This window comes from Balaenoptera physalus, assembly GCF_965194825.1.
Source record: "Balaenoptera physalus genome assembly, chromosome: 3".
Classification (NCBI taxonomy): Eukaryota; Metazoa; Chordata; class Mammalia; order Artiodactyla; family Balaenopteridae; genus Balaenoptera; species Balaenoptera physalus.
The window spans coordinates 174,279,976-174,300,960 of record NC_138890.1 but is presented as its reverse complement, the minus strand read 5'-3'; positions in this window follow the sequence as shown (position 1 = coordinate 174,300,960).

Here is a 20,985-nt window from a genome sequence, read left to right as displayed (position 1 = left end):
CGTTCTGCATATAGAAATGTCAGGACCAGCCTAAGGGAAGAGTATGAAAAAACAAAGTCAAAACTTACTTTGGACGCCTCCCACCTAGGTAATCAAAATCTTCTTCTTTCCCCAATCCATTTCCATTGCTTCGTTTTTCCTTTCAAAGCATGATTAATTTCTTTCTCTTTCTGCCTCTTTTTGCCAAAATTTAGGCCAGTCTCTTGGAATCAGCTTCAGGGACAATAGGCTATAAAGTTTTGCTTGAGCTCACCCCACTGGGTATAATCTTGATTCCTTCTCAGTTCCAAAATTTCTTATAAGAAAATATCAGTGGTAGAATAAAATAGAGGTGAAAGCAGACAAATCTTGGTTCCAATTCACTTACCATCTGGTAGAATGAGGCAGCTTCTTAAACTATATGTGTTTTTATTGTCTCACCTGTAATTGCATATAATAATGTCTAAATTAGACAGTTCCTATAACAAGTGACGTCAGATATATAAAAGATTTAAGAAGGTGCCTGTTATAGAGTAAGCCTTCAGCAATGGTTTTATTTTCATTACTATCTTATTGCTGTGGTATATATTTCTCATTCGAATTATAGTTCATTGTCTCTCTGTCCACATCATCTCTATTAGACTGTTAAAATTCTTTGAAAAGAAGGCCTATGACTTGCTCACCATTTTTGTCTACCTAAGTATGAGCTCACTGACTTTTGAATAAATGTATGTATGTAATACGGTATACCATGATGATAGAGAACTTCCCTACCGAAGGAATAGGTAAATCAAGACCTGACCATCCCCATCTAAGAAACTATCCGTCCCTGACTTAGGACCATGAAGATTTAATATGCCAAGTCCTGTCCTGGGAGCTCCCTGGAAAGAATAAGTATTATCTGTCTATACTATAGGAGCTTTATTTCTTTAGTCAACACCTAACCAAAAGGTGATTATGTCAGGTTTGGGGGTTTTAATGGGTTCAAATATTTCTCTTAAATTTGTTTCTTTCCAGGAAGTTAAATTGTTTTTTTCAGACTTGTCATTCAGAATTCCTAATTCAGAGTCTCCTCCTGCTAATCACCACACATGATGAGTGTGGGCATAAACACACGAGGGTGTGTAACTGAGAGAAGATACACAGTTGAGACCTAGTAGCAAGAAAATGGGGTTTGTCATTGGTACATAGCATGACCCCCAATCAGGTAGCTATGTCCCTGTAACCACACCTCCCCCAAACTCATTGGCTTAAACAGTAATCATTGTTTCACATCCATGTGTTTGACCTTCGCTGGTGGAGGTTGGGTGCAGCTGTTGGATCTTCTGTATTTTCCTTCGGGTTTGGCTCAGGTCTGCTCCAGATATGTTCTTCCTGGGCACAGGCTGAAGGGGTAGTAAGTATCCAGGGGATACTTTTCTTATGAAAAATGGCACTTGCTTGCATTGCTTCTAGTAACATCCCACTGGCTTGAGTCACATGGCACCAAACCAAGGACAGGAGAAGCATCCGCCATATTAATACTCACCATGTTAATCCTTTGTGTCAAACCAACACAAAACACAGCAAAGCTCAATATAAATGGGGCATGGAAGTTGGAAGGGGTACAAAGTGTGAACATTTCTGAACAATAATCTAATCAACCACATGTCCAGAGTCTAATGACTTGTTCAAATGCTCAGCTTTGAGCATCAGGAAATGCAAGAAAATTACCTATAAACCAAAGGGCTACTTTCATTAGATAGAAAGAATGTCCATGGCAAAGTTAGATGGTAATCTTACTCCTTTGGTTTATTTTTTTTTATATCTTGAAGACATTTTGAATTCTATTCTTTATAATATAAAGAGCTTATAATTCCATATGATCTCTATTCTTTTCCATTTATATTTCTAACTCCTTTCTTTTAAATTTGAAAAGAAGATAACGTTCAATGGACTTGAGGTTTAAGTAAGGAGATTAGTTCTTTGGTAGCTAAATATTGAAGCAAATCCATTTGAATCTTGATTGAGACATTCTGAAGGAGAGTAGGGAGTTGCATACCACAAGGTTGGATTAATACAAATTGATTTGTCCAAGGTTATTTGTTTAGGTAATGGAGGTAATAGAAGGAGGGCCCAAGGTCTCAGAGAACTGATGCTCTGAGATGTCGTCTCCTGTCATCATGTTCAAAGCAAGTTCACATCAGGGCAACTCCATTTAGTCAGGGAAAATTCAATTAGGATCATTCTGTGGACTGAAGGCTCCCAGTGGGATCTGGTAAGAAATATGGAGCTCTCATTGTCTTAAACTATATGCTAACAAATGACGGTTTTGGCCCCGTTTTGGGATCATTGCTGTGTGTATGTGTGTGTGTTTTCTGTAATATTAATATAATAATGTTAATTAATCAAAGCAAGTTGTATTTGTATCATCTGTCTCATTCATATTTTTTGTATATGTCTCTTCCTAGTTAGAAAATATTATAGATTATGATTTCGCTGTAAGTCTCTCTTTTAGCATCCCTTGGTATGTAGATCTTTTTTTCTTGATTGAGCTATAGGTCAAATCATGTTGCTCCAAATCTAAAGATGTACTTAGAAGTCTATTATAATTGTGTGATCCTGACATGGATAATATTAGTCCTGTTTTCTTACTTGAAGGTATTTTACTATACACATATATTCACACATGTGCTATCAATCATAAAGCAAAAAAAAATTTAATATATATGTGTATATATATTTAATTTAAATATATTAAATAATATGAATATATAAATATTACATAATTAATTAATATATAAATATATTTATATCATGTGTTTAATTAATATATATTTATTAATATATATTAATTAAATATATTTTAATATATTAATTAAATATATATATTTAATTTTAAATATATATGTATACATATATATTTTTTTGTCCAATATGGTGTTTCCTTGCAAATGGAAATCAATTCCCTGTACTTTAAAATACTTTCTGAAAGTAAAAAATAGTAAAGCTGCAAGAGTGAAGTACATTTTTTCCCCCGTAATCTTTGGTTTTAGAGACCACAGTCATTCTTTTTTTTGTTTGTTTTTCCTTCTCAGAGTAACAGATGGAATCATTGATTTAAACTTTACAAATAAATAGAACCTATAACAAATAGTGTCCTGGAGACTTTTCATTTCCTAAATTTGATTCACTCTAAGTCATAATTAAATAATACTAAGTGACAATTTGAGACTTATTCCAAGGGAAATAAATCACATGGAAGATCAAAATGCTTTCAACGTGATTATTGAGATGGAGGAACCGAAGTGCACAGGGCCTGCTTTGGCTGGGATGCACCAAGCCCGGACTGTGGAGCAGCCGCTGTTGCCCCAGGATAGGTGCTTACCACCTGGAGAATTTCTGATCATTTCAAGAGGTTTCCACCAAGGGTGATACAGCCTTATTATCCTTCATTCAAGTGGATCAAAAATTAAGCTCAGATGGCAATTGTAAGGTTAAGTTCAAGCAAGAGCCAAAGTCCACCACCCACCTTGAATATTTATAAGCTATTTCCAAGGACCAGAAGTAAAATTTCCGAGTGACATCAAAATTCAAATTACAGAAATTTACAAGAATGACCAGAGTAGTCCCCAGCACTGCTCCAGGTGCTGTCTGGGTGAAGCTAGTCTTGGGCCAGAAGTGTCTCTCTTTACAGGTTCTTCTTTCCAAGTCCTTCTTTGACTTGGAAGGAACATGATAATTGTGGATTCCAAGGCAGCAGGGGGAAATGGCCATACTTTTGACAACAATAGGAAAAAAAATCTATCCTTCAGCCACTTATCATGTGCTGTAGTTTACAGTCAACTGTCAAATACAAATATTGATTGATCTCTCCTAAACATTGGTAATGACAAAATCTGCTGGCCACTTTGCACAAGGCATGCACTCCATGACACTTTGTGCAAGGGTGTGCGTGTGTGTGTGTGTGTGTGTGCGCGTGTGTTGTCAGGGTGCTGTCTCAGCTCTGCTCCGGAATCATGACTCTGGCCACTGTGCACAGAGCATGCACTCCCTGACACTTGCAGCTGTCTGTGCACACCAGGAGCTCTTGGCAACATCCTCCTCTATGTCCTGCTTCTACATCCTCATGACACGGAGGAAGGGAATTCGGCAGGACACCCTATCTCTAAACATCTCCCTTAATTCCTCACCTATAAGAACTCACGGGTCATGAGAATGTGCTAAAGGCATGAGGTAACTGGTGGGAATTACCGTAGTCTATATCCTGGGTTTCTGGAATTTAAAACTGTCTATAGATATGACTGTGTTTATGCCCCACACTGGACAGAGCCTGGTCTCCGGTCTTGACTCTTCTTGCCCACGGTCTCCTTTGTTTAAACTTCCACAGCATAATTTTTCATATTCCTTTAGGGAAGAAGCTTTGTCTTAAACTAATCTTCTGGTCTAGCTCTCCTGTTGAACTTCCATAGGAACTAATTGTTTCTTTGACTATTGGATAAATACATACTCAATACATATTGTATCAGTGGGTCTAACTGTACTAGAGGAGGGAGAAGTAAAGAGTAGAATTAAAGATGATTCTCAGAATATCAGCTTGAGCAACTGAGTGGGTGGTGGTACCATTTACTGAGATGAGGAAGAAGATAGCATTGGTTTTCCTAAAATCTGAGTTATTCAAGGTGGGGGGGATTAAAAAAACAGAGTAACTATAAGGAGAGGATTCCAATTGAGGTTTGAGTTTTGAAGTACAGTACAATATGAAATAGAAACTCAGCAATTGTTCTTCCTCTTTCTTGATCATCTAAGTTCAAATATAAAGATCTTTGACTGGGGAGTTTGTACACATGTTCGCATTTCCCAAGGACCAAAGTTCATCATTACAAACAGTACATCTTAGCTTCATATTAAGGGGAAAAAAGCTTCCTGTTGTTGATCATTTTTAGCTATAGAGACACAAGGTAAATCTTGAAAATGACAGCCTTTTTTATTTATTTATTTTTTTTGGTGCCTTAAGCCAGAGGGCATTCTTGTTCATGCATTTTCCCCATAATTCTCTCAGTAAGCGAAAGGCAAGTAAAAGTTTATTTTCCTTATTTTCATGCACTCTCCAGTGGTCACAGATGGAGTAGGGCTCTTAATATTACAATCATACTTAGCAAAGGAGTCACACACGGGTCCCTCTGTGGATTTTCCAAAGCTCAACTGTTGGCCAAGTATCTTAATCCCCAAGCTCCATTGACACAGCAACTGTCTGCGTGCTAGAAGTGCCCAAGCTAACTGAGCAGGAACCTTTGAAATATCTCTATTTTTTTCTGTTTCAAAACCAATAACTACATGGGGTATAAAACAATCATGAATCACCTAAGAAATGCAAAATTCACTCCAGGTATGGGAGCGGAGACCCAGCTTCAAGGAAGCACCTGGACACCAGGTATCTGAAAATTATGTAAGGTACATGGTGGTTAGGTACCCAATGCCTATGCATACTGCTGGAATAGGTCTATTTTAATACCATGCTGCATTCACAGAAGTTCTATAAACATCCTTTATTGCATTTATAGCATGAGTATTTAACTCTTTAAATACTCTCAAATTAAAGCATGTAATGTTTGAATTGTTAGGTAGATAGTAGCACAAATCATTACATGGAAGATAATTTTTTGTCTTTCTCCAATGGAATCCTACTGTTGTGTAAGGTATGCCTGGTTTCTAATGATCTGAAAGGCAAGTGACAAGAGTTAGCATTTTGGACCAGGTGGACACTGCAAAGCACAAATCCTTCATTTATTTAACTTTCTTCACTATGGTTTTTAAAAACATAACAGGTTGGTTTTAAAACCAGCAATTCTTTCAAGGAACAGAATTGTCACAAAAGGTACAAATATTACAGTTAATAAACATCATTTTGAATACTTACTATTCTTAAGGAGGAAAACAATTTTTAACTCAACAAACTCCCACTGTTTTAGTAAAACATTTAAGAAAGCAATTAACCAATTATCTTATTGCTCATAAACATTAATGAATGAACGTTGGCTATTTTAACTCTTAATGTAAAAATTGAGTTGATTGCTTTCTTAAATTCTTTGATGTGAGTGTATTACCTTAGGAAAGATTCACATTAGTTCATTGTTTTCCAGTAGATTTAGATTTTCCCCTTTCCCCTATTAAAACACAGTAAACAATAAATCAATCATAGTAAACCAGTGCATGCCTTTCCTTTTTACAGTTCTGGCTATACTCCAGAGATAGTGTCATCTGGGTTTTCAAACAAGTTGGCAGCATTTTCATACCTTATCCACATACTTCTAATACCAAAGGGTGTGCAACATCATAAAATGTTCATTTGCTTTGATTGTTCATCCCACATGATGCAGTGAACTTTGCAATGCAACATAGATTGCTTTTGTTGCTTCCATTTCCAAAGATAATTCTGTATTGTAAAAACAAATGACCCCAGAACATATTTCATGTAGCTTTAAAGGCAAAATACATAACCATTTAGAAGATTCTAAATGTAAGAGGGTTAGGTCACATTCTACAGCAATCTTGAGCTATCCATTCTCTTTAAATTGCTTTATCAAGCAGTTGTCATTATAATGGTATGAGCAGTGCAAAACTCTAACTATACAGGTATACTTATTCACTATACAGTAATTAAGGACCTTATCACTCATCTTCTGGAGGCAAAAAGTCAGTAACATGGCAGTTATAAACAACTGGGCCAGGCCTGCAGCACTATTTGGGGCAGCCTATGGAATTAACCAACACAGTCCTGAAGGAAGAAAACTGTCTCCACTTTTTGTTGCTAACCCTAACCCTTGCTCATCTTGTCTCCTGAATGGGGCCTTGAAGTTTAGGGGCCCAACACATATACCAACTTCTGAGTCCACAGCCTGAAGTTCAGGTAACTGGAATTTGAAAAAGAGAAATCCCTTAAGATAAAAATGCACAACACTTTCTCTGAGACAGTAATTCCCTATGCTGTAAGAGATACTGATCTTGAGGTTCTTTGGTGGGACTAATGATGGACTCTAGGAGGGCTCATGCCAAGGAGTACTTCCTGGAACTTCTACTGTCAGTGTCCTTATCCCCATGGTGAGCCACAGCCACCTCCTGCCTCTGCAGGAGACCCTCCAACACTAGCAGTTTGCAGTTTCAGACTTGGAAAAAATATAATACCCTGACCAGAGGGCAGACAGCAGAAGAAAGAAGAACTACAATCCTGCAGCCTGTGGAACACAAACCACATTCACAGAAAGATAAACAAGATGAAAAGGCAGAGGGCTATGTACCAGATGAAGGAAAAAGATAAAACCACAGAAAAACAACTAAATGAAGTGGAGATGGGCAACCTTCCAGAAAAAGAATTCAAAATAATGATAGTGAAGATGATCCAGGACATTGGGAAAAAAACAAAGGCAAAGATGGAGAAGATGCAAGAAATGTTTAACAAAGACCTAGAAGAATTAAAGAAAAAACAAACAGAGATGAACAATACAATAACTGAAATGAAAAATACGCTAGAAGGAATCAGTAGCAGAAAAACTGAGGCAGAAGAATGCATAAGTGACCTGGAAGACAGAATGGCGGAATTCACTGCCGTGGAACAGAATAAAGAAAAAAGACTAAAAAGAAATGAAGACAGCCTAGGAGACCTCTGGGACAACATTAAACACAACAACATTCACAGTATAGGGGTCCCAGAAGGAAAAGAGAGAGAGAGAGAAAGGACCTGAGAAAATATTTGAAGACATTATAGTCTAAAATTTCCCTAACATGGAAAAGGAAATAGCCACCCAAGTCCAGGAAGAGTAGAGAGTCCCAGGCAGGATAAACCCAAGGAGAAACATGCCGAGATACATAGTAATCAAATTGACAAAAAAATAAAGACAAAGAAAAATTATTGAAAGCAACAAGGGGAAAACGATAAATAACATAAAAGGGAACTCCCATAAGATTAACAGTTGATTTCTCAGCAGAAACTCTACAAGCCAGAAGGGAGTGGCATGATATATTTAAAGTGATGAAAGGGAAGAACCTACAATCAAGATTACTCTACCCGGCAAGGATTTCAATCAGATTCAATGGAGAAATCAAAAGCTTTACAGACAAGCAACAGCTAAGAGAATTCAGCACCACCAAACCAGCTCTACAACAAATGCTAAAGGAACTTCTCTAAGTGGGAAACACAAGAGAAGGAAAGGACCGACAAAAACAAACCCAAAGCAATTAAGAAAATGGTAATAGGAACATACATATCGATAATTACCTTAAACGATAATGGATTAAATGTTCCAAATAAAAGACACAGTCTCGCTGAATGGATACAAAAATAAGACCAATATATATGATGTATACAAGAGACCAACTTCAGACCTAGAGACACATACAGACTGAAAGTGAGGGGATGGAAAAAGATATTCCATGCAAATGGAAATCAAAAGAAAGCTGGAGTAACAATACTCATATCAGATAAAATAGATTTTAAGATACAGAATGTTACAAGTGACAAGGAAGGACACTACATAATGATCAAGGGATCAATCTACGAAGAAGATATAACAATTATAAATATATATGCACCCAACATAGGAGCACCTCTATACATAAGGCAACTGCTAACAGCTATAGAACAGGAAATCAACATTAACACAAATATAGTGGGGGACTTTAATATCTCACTTACACCAATGGACAGATCATCCAAAATTAAAATTAATAAGGAAACACAAGCTTTAAGTGACACAATAGACCAGAGAGATTTAATTGATATTTATAGGACATTCCATCCAAAAACAGCAGATTACACATTCTTCTCAAGTGCACATGGAACATTCTCCAGGATAGGTCACATCTTGGGTCACAGATCAAGCCTCAGTAAATTTAAGAAAATTGAAATCATATCAAGCATCTTTTCTGACCACAATGCTATGAGATTAGAAATCAATTAAAGGGAGAAAAAAAAGTAAATTACACAAACACATGGAGGCTAAACAAAATGTTACTAAATAACCAAGAGATCACTGAAGAAATCAAAGAGGAAATCAAAAAATACCTAGAGACAAATGACAATGAAAACACGAAGATCCAAAACCTATGGGGTGCAGCAAAAGCAGTTCTAAGAGGGAACTTTATAGCAATACAATTGTACCTCAAGAAACAAGAAAAATCTCAAATAAACAATCTAACCTTACACCTAAAGGAACTAGAGAAAGAAGAACAAGCAAAACCCAAAGTTAGTAGAAGGAAAGGAATCATAAAGATCAGAGCAGAAATAGATGAAATAGAAACAAAGAAAACAATAGCAAAGATCAATAAAACTAAAAGCTGGTTCTTTGAGAAGATAAACAAACTTGATAAACCATTAGCCAGACTCATCAAGAAAAAAAGGGAGAGAACTCAAATCAATAAAATTAGAAATGAAAAAGGAGAAGTTACAAAAGACACCACAGAAATACAAAGCATCCTAAGAGACTACTATAAACAACTCTTTGCCAATAAAATGGACAACCTGGAAGAAATGGACAAATTCTTAGAAAGGTATAACCTTCCAAGACTGAAACAGGAAGAAATAGAAAATATGAACAGACCAATCACAAGTAACAAAATTGAAACTGAAACTGTGATTAAAAACACAGTTTTTTTCAATGAATTGAAACTGTGATTAAAACAAACAAAAGTCCAGGACCAGATGGCTTCACAGGTGAATTCTATCAAACATTTAGAGAAGCACTAACACCCACCCTTCTCAAACTCTTCCAAAATATTGCAGAGGAAGGAAGACTCCAAAACTCATTTTATGAGGCCCACATCACCCTGATACCAAAACCAGACAAAGATAATACAAATAAAGGAAATTAAAGACCAATATCATGGAAGAATATAGATGCAAAAATCCTCAACAAAATACTAGCAAACAGAATCCAACAACACATTAAAAGGATCATACACCATGATCAAGTGGGATTTATCCCAGGGATGCAAGGATTCTTCAAAATAAGCAAATCAATCAATGTGATACACCATTTAACAAATAGAAGAATAAAAACCATATGATCATCTCAATAGATCCAGTAAAAGCTTTTGACAAAATTCAACACCCATTTATGATAAAAGCTCTCCAGAAAGTGGGCATAGAGGGAACCTACCTCAACATAATAAAGGCCATATATGACAAACCCCCAGCAAACATCATTCTCAATGGTGAAAAACTGAAAGCATTTCCTCTAAGATCAGGAACAAGACAAGGATGCCCACTCTCACCTTTATTATCCAACATAGGTTTGGAAGTTTTAGCTACATCAATCAGAGAAGAAAAATAAATAAAAGGAATATCAATTGGAAAAGAAGAAGTAAAACTGTCACTGTTTGCAGATGACATGATACTATACATAGAGAATCCTAAAGATGCCACCAGAAAACTACTAGAGCTAATCAATGAATTTGGTAAAGTTGCAGGATACAAAATTGTTGCACAGAAATCTCTTGCATTCCTGTACACTAATGATGAAAAATCTGAAGGAGACATTAAGGTAACACTCCCATTTACCATTGCAACAAAAAGAATAAAATACCTAGGAATAAACCTACCTAGGGAGACAAAAGACCTGTATGTAGAAAACTATAAGACACTGATGAAAGAAATTAAAGATGATACAAACAGATGGAGAGATATACCATGTTCGTGGATGGGAAGAATCAATATTGTGAAAATGACTATACTACCCAAAGCAATCTAAAGATTCAATGCAATCCCTGTCAAACTACCAATGGCATTTTTCACAGAACTAGAAGAAAAAAATTCACAATTTGTATGGAAACAAAAAATATCCCGAATTGCCAAAGCAATCTTGAGAAAGAAAAAAGGACCTGGAGGAACCAGGTTCCTTGACTTCAGACTATGCTGCAAAGCTACAGTAATCAAGACATTATTGTACTGGCACAAAAATCAGAAATATAGATCATGGGAACAAGATAGAAATCCCAGAGATAAACCCACGCACCTATGGTCAACTAATCTATGACAAAGGAGGCAAGGATACACAATGGAGAAAAGACAGTCTCTTCAATAAGTGGTGCTGAGAAAACTGGAGAGCTACATGTAAAAGAATGAAATTAAAACACTCCCTAACACCATACACAAAAATAAACTCAAAATGGATTAGATAACTACAAAAAGACGAAAAGACAACCCTCAGAATGGGAGAAAATATTTGCAAACAAATCAATGGACCATGGACTAATCTCCAAAATATATAAGCAGCTCATGCAGCTCAATATTAAAAAAAACAAACAACCCAATCATAAAATGGGCCAAAGACATAAATAGACATTTCTCCAAAGAAGACATACAGATGGCCAAAAAGCACATGAAAAGCTGCTCTACATCACTAATTATTAGAGAAATGCAAATCAAAAGTACAATGAGGTATCACCTCACACCAGTCAGAATGGCCATCATCAAAAAATCTACAAACAATAAATGCTGGAGAGGGTGTGGAGAAAAGGGAACCCTCTTGCACTGTTGGTGGGAATGTAAATTGATATAACCACTATGGAGAACAGTATGGAGGTTCCTTAAAAAACTAAAAATAAAATTACCTTATGACCCAGCAATCCTACTACTGGGCATATACCCAGAGAAAACCATAATTCAAAAAGACACATGCACCCCAATAGTCATTGCAGCACTATTTACAATAGCCAGGTCATGGAAGCAATCTAAATGCCCATCGACAGATGAATGGATAAAGAAGATGTGGTACATATATACAAGGGAATATTACTTAGCCAAAAAAGAACGAAATTGGGTCATTCGTAGAGATGTGGATGGATCTAGAGACTGTCATACAGAGTGAAGTATGTCAGAAAGAGAAAAACAAATATCATATATTAATGCATGTATGTGGAACCTAGAAAAGTGGTACAGATGAACTGGTTTGCAGGGCAGAAGTAGAGACACAGATGTAGAGAACAAACGTATGGACACCAAGGGGGGAAAGGGGCATGGGGGTGGTGGTGGTGGGATGAACTGGGAGATTGGGATTGACATGTATACACTAATATATATAAAATAGATAACTAATAAGAACCTGCTGTACAAAAAAATAAAATAAAATTCAAAAATTCAAAAAATAATATAATACCCTAAAACAAATAGAGGTACTGATCTTTTTCCTTTGTAAATTTTCTTTTTTGCTTTATTTATATATTGATATATGATACTGATTAAAAGTATATATTGATTAAAGTATTCAACACATTGTGAAAAGATCACCACAATCAAGCCAATTAATACATCCATCATCTCACAGTTTCCTTTTTAGTGTGAGTATGTTTTTAAGAACACTTGAGATCTTCTCTTTCTTAGGAAATTTCAAGTATACCATACATTATTTATGATAATCTCTTATAGTAAACTATAGTCTCCATGCTGTACAGTAGATCCCCGAAACTTATTCATCTAATAACTAAAACTTTGTATACTATGACTTACATCTCCCCAGTTTCCCCAACTTCCACCCCTAATAATAACTGTTCTGCTCTCCAGTTCTATGAATTCAACTATTTTAGATTCTACATATTAGTGAGGTCATGTAGTATTTGTCTTTCTGGTGTATTTCATTCAGCATGATGTCCTCCCCGTTCATCCATGTTATTGCAAATGGCAGAATTCCCTTCTTTTTTTAAAGGCTTAATAATATCTATCTATTTATATCTATCTATCTATCTATCTATCTATCTATCTATCTATCTATCAATCATCTCTCTATCCTAAATCCTCCTTATCCATTCATCCATTTAGGGTTATTGAGGTTGATTCTTTATCTTGGCTATTTTAAATAATGTTTCAACAGGCATGGGGGTACTCACTCATTTAACTTCCTTTGAATATATAACCTGAAGTGGGTTTGCTGTTTTCCTCATACAGTCTTCTGTAATGGTCGTATTTACATTTCCACCAATGGTATACAAAGTTCCCTTTTCTCCACATCCTCACCAACACTTGTCATCTTTTGTCTTTTTAGTAATAGCCATTCTAACATGTGTGAGGTGACATCTCATTGTGGTTTTGAGTTGTATTTCCCCTATGATTAGTTATGTTGAAGATCTTTTCATGTATCTATTAGCTTTTTGTATGTCTTCCTTTGAGAAATACAGAAAGCCAACAGATACATGAAAAGATGTTCAAATGTCTGTTTGGGTCCTTAGCCCATTTTTAATCAGGTTATTTGTTTTCTTTCAGCTATTGAATGATTGAGTTCCTTATATATTTTGGATATTAACTCCTTAAATAGAGAGTTTGCAAATATTTTCCCCCATTCTGTAGGCTGCATTTTCACACTTTTGTTTCCTTGGTTATGTAGAAGCTTTTTAGTTTTATGTCATTCTGCTTGTCCATTTTTCCTTTTTTTGCCAGTGATTTTGCTGTCATATCCAAAACTCATTGCCCAAACCAATGGTAAGAAGCTTTTTTCCTAATATCATTTACAATAGCAACAAAAATAATAAAATAATTTGGAATAGCCTTAATCAAATAGGTCAAAGATCTGTGTACTGAAAATTATAAAACATTGATGAAGGAAATTTGAAAAAAAACACAATAAGTGGAAACACATCCCATGCCCATGGAATGGAAGAATTAATATTGTTAAAGTGTCTGTACTACCCAAAGTGGTCTATAGGGTAAATGCAATCCATCTCAAAAATCCCAATACCATTCTTTACAGAAGTAGAAAAAATAATTCTAAAATACATATGGAATCACAAAAGACCTCAAATAGCTAAAGCAATCTTGAGCAAGATGAATAAAGCTAGAGGCATCACCCTTTATGATTTCATATGGTAACTTTGTATGATACTAGCATAAAAACAGATGTGTAGACCAATGGAACAGAATAGACTCCCGAAATAAATTCACACACTTACAGTCAACTCATCTTTGACAAGTGTTCCAAGAATTCACAATGGGGAAAGAATAGTCTATTCAATAAATGGTGTTGAGTAAACTGGATATCCATATGCATAAGAATGAAATTAGACCTTTGTCTCACATCATAAATAAAGATCAACTCAACATAGGTTAATGACTTAGGTGAAATACCTGAAACATAAAACTACTGGACATACTGATCTTAATGCTAACTCATTCAAGGCTCATGCCATCTCTGTCTGTTAAGTACTGTTTTTACTCCCATTTTAAAAGAGAGAAAACTGAGGTACAGAGTGTTGGGTAATTTGCCCAAGATCGTAGTGAAGTGACCTGGGGACAGAATCTGTGTAATTGGTCTCTCAGGTACAGACACTAAAAGAATAACAGTATCAAAAGTCAACTTCAGGAAATGAAGAAAGCATTCTGAAGCTTTAAAAATAATTTTCTTAATATTTCAAATTAAGTGATAGTAGAAAATTGGCTTTTACACAAAAGTAAGGTCATGCTCTCATTTTCTGATATTCAGTGCAAGCATAAATATTCGTAGCTGTGTATTCCTAGAGTAGAGACTTCATCACATATATCCTGATAATGATTGATTAGAGGAACAGGCGGCATTTGAATGTGACCCTTGGTCCAAACAAGCATATAAGTGTTTGGACAGCAGCCAAAATATCTTCCAAATTTTAGAACCTGTTGAACAGGCAAGTATGAGCTGTTATAATAAGACTTTCTAGGCCATTTCATAAATACTTGTTTGGAAAATTATAGAGGAGCAGAGAATAATTAAAATCCAATTCATTACCAGGTTTCATAAGCAGTATTGTCAATGAATATTAGCCCTATGAAATTAGCATAGAGAATTTGAAAATGCATGACTCTCACCATATAATGTTCGTGTTAATATTCTGTGATTTGAACAATGTCATGATGGCTCTTCATTTAGAATCAAAATGTCCAGGTAATGAAATAGTGTGATGGTCATAAAGTGTGAAGGTTAAGATGATTGGACTTCTGGTGCATGGGTTGATTAAACAGGTTTCATTAGCATTTCCCAGGAGTAGCACTAATTTGAGCTAAAATCTTTTTACCAAATATTTCCTTGCAAGTTGTGTAGGGCACACTCACTACCTCTCACTACATGCCTTCTTGAGCTTTTGTTCATAAGAACTGCCACGCTGGCTGAGCCCAAGATTTAGCAAGCCCAGTGTTCTGTCATAGTTGTTGGCATGCAGATATGCGTGGGGTGGGGGGGCACCATGATGCCAGTTGGCTTTCAGCCTCCAGCATTTAAGAGGACACTCCCAACAAGCCAGTGCCTCTTCTTGCAATTGTGTATCTGTTTATTCAAAAGGAGTGCATTTGCTTCCCACGTGATAAGCAGGTAAGGGCAAGGAATCCAAGGAAATTACATGCCCTGGTTAAATATAACTATTTAAATATTCAAATTCCTTAGTAGTCAAAAAGACAACAAGACAAGCTTATAAAGAGAGTTTATACCTTATACACACACACACACACACACACACACACACACACACACACACACACTTTAATGTATACACTCTCATTCATCCAGAGAAGCACAGAGAGCTGCCCTGTTCTGTTCTTTACTCTTTGAAAACACTAGGACTCTGTGGAGGCCCCATAATTGAGCTATAGCCATCACCCATATATTAGATTCCAGCCTGAGCCATGGCAAGTCTAAGTAATAGATTGAAAAATACAATTATTGCTTACCTACAGAATTCCTTTGCTTGAGAGGTAAGGCATATATATCAGAAAAGTTGTTGTGTTTTTTTTTTTCCCCAGGCCTATTCAATAAATGAACATTACACCAGGATTCTTACACAGAGTATCTTTGAAATGGGTTTTGTATTGATTTTTGTAACTACCCTGTTAGATGACGTTATCCCTTAGTGTGTCAGGTTTAGACCGGTCCCCCGGAGCAGGTCATTGAAGTGATAACTGTCATTTGGAAGGACAGAAAAGCAATCATAGCTTTTTCATTACTTACTGTTTTCCCCCTGCAAGTGTGGGATCATTTGACATATTATGGCATCTGTGATTTAAGCTTCATTCTGAAATTAAGTGCTAGAATATCACACTATGGGTTGAGGAAAATAAACTTGATGTCAAAGAACCACAGGCCCGTGGGTCACACATACCCAGGATCCCCTCAAATTTCAAGAAAGATGGGTTGTTAGCTGTATAAATAAATGTACACTTCTATCTGAAAAGTACTGCATGCAAAGCAGAATTAATCCAATAAATTATAATTCCCTCAGGTTTTTTTTTTTTAATTTTATACCTATTCTGGGAAAACACTAAAAACAACAAAACCAGTGTTATCACAAACATAGATTAAAAGCACACGCATTTTTGAAATTCTAATATTTAACGGTAACCATGTTTAAACTGTATGCATTTCATGAAAAATAACTTTTTTCCTAACAATCATAGTTGTACAGTCCAACCTAAAGACATGAGGGCAGCCAAAAAATAAATAAATAAAAGTGGAACACACCGAACAACCGTTTCTGAGAGCGACCAAGAAGAATCAAGGGGTAGAAAAGCAACATATAAAAAGCAGATCCGTACAGAATGGTGTCAACCTGTCCTTTCAGGGTCCACAATGTGACTCGCTCAGGGGTCCAGCCCAGCCCCAGCCTGAATTGTGCTACAGGAATCAGGGTGACTGACCTTGAACACCACACAGGTGGAGGGGGTTCCCAGAAGCCACACCCTAAGGAGTGACATGTGTCACTACTTGGGACTTCCATGGTTCATTCTTCCACAGAACTTTGTGTGACTTTCCTTTCATTCAAACCACTGGGTCAGCTCCAACAAGTGTGATTTTTAAATAATTAATGTTTTCTCACTTACATTATTTCTGGCGAACATGGTAACAGGACCTCCACAGCCAGGTTCTATCTGTCTTTCTGGACTCACCTTCCCTCAAACCCCAACTCCCATCTCCCCCAGCTAAGAAGAACCACTTGCACTTTTCCAAAAGTTTGGAATAGTTTTTTGTATTTGCACACATATTTTTCACTGCCTGCACCACTTGTCCCTTCCTAACTAGCTTTATGGGGTCATCTCTAGGGGCTTTTCCCCTGGAGGTACTAAAACAGGCACTGCTTCCCCTTGTATCCTGGGCTTGCTTTTATCAGGGTACATATAGAACTGTATCACACACCACAATGGAACAACAGGTCTGCTTTTTTTTAGGTTTTTTTTTTTTTTTCACACCTTGACATACTTGTAGGCAAGTTTCTTATTTCACTTATTTCTCCATCTCAAATATTGAGTACTGTGCCCTATATATCTGATAGTATTAAATAAGCATTTAATTGGTTTTGAATGGTTTAATACCCTTTCAAGTGCACCATTTAACCCTACACTCTCAAAAATGCCACCACGTCCCCTTAACTACTGGGGAAAATGATTCTGTCAAGTTCATCAGATGAATTCTATTTACTGAAATTGACATGTGTGGGAATAAATTAGTACCCAGAAATAAAAATAAATAAATATATAACAAAAATAACAGAGGAATTAAGTATAGATGCAAATGTCCAGTTAGATTATCTACATACTTTTCCCCTTAGACAATCATATGGTTTAGCATTTAGTTTATTTTAAAAAGCAAATAAAATGTACTCCACCATTTTCCAAGAGGCAGAAAATAGCCAAAAAAACTAAAGCAACCAAAATATTGGTTATACATCAGTGTTGAGATTCTAGGCCACATCCTATAAGTGATTCCAGTAAAATATCTTTGGAATTTCCACCATTTATAAACTGGATTTGATAAAATAATTGTTAGCAAGATTTTCCGGTGAAAAATCTTTTAAAGAACTAGCTCCTAGAGAAGTTTTGAGATATAGACATGATAATTTTATTTTACCTAAGGACTATCTAGCAGTGAATTTAAACATTCTATTATTTTAAAGGGATGTAATTGCAAATAATTTTAGAAAAATTTTTAGTTAGGAATCCAAGCCACCTTATCAACAATGCTTAAGTAATAACCATTTTTAAAGTCTGAACTGATGATTCAGACACAGAAAGACAATGTTACAAACATTTGTTTCAGCTGAGTGCTTAGGCCTGCCTGTAAGAAAATATTCTCTGTTCTATCCTGGAAATCTTCTAGCAGATGAACTCAGCTATGAAGTTATATATAAATAGATGATATCTGAAGTTTTGAAACTCTAAATAAGGTTCATAAGGAAATTATTTTTTACTTCTTTCAAGCATATTGAATGATACTATGGCCTCTTTTCTGTAGAGTGAATGCATGCTTTTTCAAATGTTTCAATTGAATTAACAAAAGTATGCATTTTAGCATAAGTATCTCCTTCAGAACTTGATTTCAAAAGTATATCTAAGTAACTTAAACTCTGTATTTATTATCTTGAATAGAAACACAGAGGATTAGCATTCAAAAATTTCACAATATGCTCTGATCCATGGTGTGTCCCTAACTTACGATGGGCCTTTTAAAAGAGATCATCCTTCCAGGCACAGCACAGCTCCCAATTGAAACTGGAGGATGTGAGCGTCTCTGTAAGGCTCTGCACACACAGGCTTCCATCATGCACTTAAGCCAGCAGTGTGGCTCTCTTCATGGATTTTCTTAATCAGTTCATCTCCATTCAGGAATGTAAAAGGAATTTAAAGTAGCTTTACTGGGACTGCAAAACTGGGCAAGAAAAGATTATAGCAAATCTTCTCAGAATTTCTATTATGTTTCAATTGGTCTTTTTAAAAAATGGGGTGGGGGACGGTGAAAAGAAAACTTTAAGTGGCACTTAGAAAAGGTTTCAAATTTGGCTGAATATAGGTTTTTGTTTTAGCCACAAATGCAAATAGAATAAGCCAACAAATAAGTTTTCCTTAATCTTTGAAAATTATAAAGGCACACACGAAAACCTATTTACTAGAGCCTTGTCAATGCAGTAAATGGGGAAGGATAACTAAATTTAATAAAGCTTAATTATTAATGGAGTCAAGTCTTCCGGAATGGTATAGTGAGGAGCTCGGCAAATCCTCTGCCACAAAGTCAATGATCATATTGGGCAAAATCCATTTCAGGACTCTGGACATTAACCAAATGTATACAAAAATTAATAAGCAATCATTCAAGAAAAACTATCCAACCTTGAGTAAGAGCAGTGGAACTCTGTGGCCTTCTTGTCTAGAAATGTTCCCATCTCACCCTTGATCCATTAGCACAAGGTTTTTCAGGAGTGTTGACCTGTGAGCTCAGTAGCTTTGCTGCTGGAAGAAACTGACTGGAACAGAGCACAGAAAAACCCATGTCCACGGTGGTCATTGGAAACAACAGCCATCTTAGTGGAAAACAAATGGGGAAACAAATGGTACAGTCTTAGTTGTGATCCTGACTGGGGCAAGAAACAGACCAGTAGGCTAGCCAGAAATTTAGCAGGGAGATATAAGGAATATGGAGGCTTTATAAGCTTATAAGCTTTCTAAGCTCCCATGTAACTCTGGCAGTCTGAAAGGTTCAGGGGAAAATAACTTGGGACAGACTTTTTAACAGCCTGGTTTGAATGTGCTCTCCAAGGTACACACAGATCCATCAACAAATCATGTAAGTCTTGTTGGCTCAAGGTGTTTGAACAAACACTCTGAAGAATCATTGACTGATGACTAAGCTATGCTGATATAACATGACCCCCAAATTAAATTAAAATAAAAATTTAAAATAAAAATAAGAATTAAACAACAACAACAAAAACTCAGCAGAGACATTGGTGGCTGCACACGGCTGGACAGACAGACTTTACAGAATAATCCAGGGACGTTATTAATCAGATAGAAAAATCAACAACAGTGATTTCCAGGGTGGATACGGGTAGATCCCAGGGTGAGACAAGAATCCAGAATTATGACATTATTACCTACAGTATCCAATTTTTAAGAAATATATCTATGAGACATTCAAAGAAACAGGAACAAAATTAGTCAATAGAAAATTTCTCTGAGGGGGTCCAGATGTTGGACTTAGAAAGAAAATTTATGGTCACAATGACTCATCAAATAGATATCATCAAATAGAAAATGTCAATAAAGGAATGCACATCACAGAAAATAATGATGTAGTTACTGTGGAGACAATAAATTTGAGATGTTAGGAGAAAAATATCAATGAAATTCATGATATATCAATAGAAATTATTTAATTTGAAGAACAAAAAGTAAAAGCATGAAGAAAAATGGGCAGGTGAGATAAGCAGCTAAAACACAGATCTAATCATAAGGTTACAGAATATTTCCCCTCTCTACAGTTTTTCACTCCACCAGCAAGGCTCCAGTATAATAACGGAGCATCACAGATGAAAGAACTACAATATGCAAACTCTCTCTAAGAAGGAGTAATTAGGAAAAACTCAACTCAAGAAAAGAGACAAACACAAGAACTCTATGGGGCACTGAAGCCTCTGTCACCTACAGCCACAACAAACATGTAAAATAGCCCAACTCCTAGTCGAATTAACAAATCTTCACACTGAAGGCCTATTTACTCCGTTCCTAATACCTGATGCAGTATGCCTGGCTTTCAACAAAAAAATTACAAGGCATGTCAAAAGGCAAGAAGAAAACACAATCTGAAAAGACAAAGCAGTCATAAGAACCAGACTCAGATATGCCACAGATATCAGAGTATTCAGACAGGGAATTTTAAAAGACCATGTTGAGAGCTTCAATGGAAAAGGTAGACACTATGCAAGAACAGATGGGCAGTGTAAACAGCGATGGGATGACCTAAGCATGATCATGAAGAGATGCTAGAAATCAAAAGCACTGTAATAGAAACAGAGAATGCCTGACAGATACATCCTTAGACTGGGTATGACCAAGAACTGAAATAGTAAACTTGAAGATATGTCAATAGAAACTTCCCAAACTGAAATGCAAAGAAAATAAAGAATGAAAAAAATAAAAATAAAAAACACATAACATTCAAGAATCATAGAGCAATTTCAAATTGCATAATCAAAGTATAGTTGGAATTCCATATGAGAAAAGAAAATGGGATGAAAAAAATATTTGAAGTA